The sequence below is a fragment of the Cupressus sempervirens genome, chromosome 1 (genome assembly GCF_028749045.1).
Source record: "Cupressus sempervirens isolate cs-2001-9-10 chromosome 1, ASM2874904v1, whole genome shotgun sequence".
Classification (NCBI taxonomy): Eukaryota; Viridiplantae; Streptophyta; class Pinopsida; order Cupressales; family Cupressaceae; genus Cupressus; species Cupressus sempervirens.
In genome coordinates this window covers 629021458-629024292 of record NC_143118.1, presented here as the reverse complement: position 1 = coordinate 629024292, position 2835 = coordinate 629021458, and positions in this window count along the sequence as shown.

The window sequence follows — 2835 nt, the reverse complement described above, 5'->3', positions numbered from 1 at the left end:
TAGTTCCTTGTCAAATTTAGGACCCATCATGTAGATGCTTTCAACGAGTTCCAACATGTTGATGACATTATTTGTGTTGGTGTAAGTATAGTTGATCTTAGCATCATGATTCTTTTTATTAGCTTGAGATGAATCCCCTTTTTCATACTCAGGCAATGGTTGCTTAAATGCTTTGTGATCAAAATTCTTGACTAAGTCATATGTAACAACCTTTCCTCCATCAATGAAGTCTTGGATGACATCCGTAAGCTTGTAGCAACTATCAGTTTTGTGTCCCTTACTACTATGATAGTTGCAAAAGTAATCATCTCTCCGCCAATTAGTCTTGATAGGTGGGTCATAGGATTGGAAATTATCGGGTAGTGTGATAAGCTTGTTGGCAAGAAAGGTCTTTAGGAATACATCATATGAATCAACCATTGGTGTGTAGGCATATCTTGGCTTAGAAGACTTTTTAGTCTTGTGAAAGGATTGAGACTTTGAAGTCTCTTTTGTTTAGCAACATAAATAGCATTAGACAAATGGAAGGTTGGATCTTTCATCTTAGAATTATCTATGACTCCATCATTGGCTATGTATTTATTCTTATTCCAAGGTTTTCCTTTATCCTTTCCATTTCCATCGTCATTCTTGTCTTTGTTGAGCATGATGTCACCCTTCTTGATGGCAACATCCTCAATGCGAAAAGCACTCTCAACCATGTCATTGAAGGAGGCAAACAATTATTTTATAAGATCATAATATAGCTTAAGCACAAGTATGTTAAAAAAGATGTCAATTTTCTCAGTTTCAAGAATCTGCCGAGGGTAGCTAGAGTGCAATGATCTCTGACATTGTAGGTATGTAGCAAAGGGTCCACCCTATTGTTTTTTAATATTGCAAAAGTCTAACATAGTGATGGGATGTTCTATGTTGTAAGAGTATTTTTAATGAAGCGTTGTGAAAGATCATCAAATTACTTGAGGGGGGGAGGGGGGGGGGGGGGGGGGGTGGGTGACAATTTAGTGAATCATTCCATAGCTTGTCCCCTCAAGCTTCTAGTAAACAGTCTCATAAGATAAGTATCTACGTGCATAAAATCCATGCTAAGAGAATATAAGTGTTGTACATGATCATGTGGATCACCATTTACATCATATCTATCATTTTGAGAAACCTCTATATCCCTAGGAAATGGGACCATGTAGAGACTCCTATCGAATGGAAGAGCACATATAGATTCAACAAAAGAAGTCTTAGGTTTCTCTTTGGCTACTTGTAGTTGAGCAAGTTCATTTTTGAGCTCTTGCATCTCTTTCCTCAAGATTTCAGCCTTAGTGGGTTCTCTCTTTTGTATGATCCTCTAAACATCATAGTCACGGGGGAGTTTCCATCCCTTAGAGATCATGTCTTGGAAATATTGGTTGTCATTTTTTTCTAAGGCTTTGAGCATGAGTTTTTAAAGTATTTCATCTTGTTGGAACCTCATGAGGTCTTCACTAGTAACTTCTTCCTCTACCTCACTTTCATGATGTGATTGTGAGTGGTTAAGTGGAGAGGGAAATGATTTTGTGTGTATTCTTAGAGATCTCGGTGGTATATTATTTCCATTATTGTCACCAGATGGGTTGTTCATGAAGGGATTGTTGTAGTGACCATGAGAATTTCTATTCTTAAATTTTTGTGCACAAGTGCTATTCTCAATATGTTGATAAGATGTCTCTCTAGTAGCCATGTGTCTAGCTTCTTCTAATATTTCTCTATCTAAATGTTCTTGTTCCTCCTTTTGTGAAAAGAGTGCCTCTAGGTGGTGATTCCTCTCTTCAGGATGCATGGTGAGTGAAATGTTGTCTATAGCCCTAGGGGTGTGAAAGGGAGTATCATAGTAGTTATTAAAGCTATAGAGTGGATTATGCCAAGTGTTAGCCTCTTCTTTCCTATTAGGGGTAGGTTCTTCATCATAGGTTTGCCTATGAAGACGTCTAGTTGGAGTTGTCAATTATTCAAAAGTGAATGAGGGAAAACTTGACCAACTTGGAGCCTATTCACAACTGACATGTAAGGTTTAGTCTTTAGCATAGCAAGAATAATAGAGCCTTTTAGGGGAAATTTTTATTGTCACAATGATCACTTGTCAAAAGATAATATAGAGCAAGAGGCTTGTCAAGAGTTCTCAAGAATTTATAACACTAATGATTCCACCGAAGAATAGAGAAAGAATCTCAATAGAATTTAGCTAAGAAAACAAGGTAACTAGATTTTTGACAAGTGAATGAGAGTGACGTTAAGTTTCCATCCAAGAGACTAAACCATCTTTTTGGCTTTAGGCTATACCAAACATGAAGATTTTACTCCATACCATGGTAAGACTAGGTAAAAGCTCCCCTAATTCAACTAAGACACAATTTAAACTAAGTTTTGGCAGCAATGAGAACTAGGCAATATTTCAAAGTAAAGTGTATGATACTTGTTTAGCTAATAATGTTGTATGATATTTCTCTCAGTAGTCAGGCGATACTTCTTGGACATACGATACTTTTAGACAAAGGGTGCGATAGACCTCTTAACTAGTGTGTGATAGAGTTTTGTACTGACATGCGATACTTTCTTAGGTGTGAAGTATCACATAATATTTCTCAGGAGGCCATGTGATGTAAAAAGTAACTTAATGACTAGAATGCCTATATTTTAGTTTGACTTTTTTTTGGGTGTTTCAGACCAGAATATAGTAATGAAAAAATAGAAATTCACTTTGCAATAGTAAACACAATGGTTTAAAAATAGTAGAGGAAATAAACATGTCTCAAATAGTTGAACAAGGGACAAAGAAACCTTACCAACACAAGCAATTGTGAT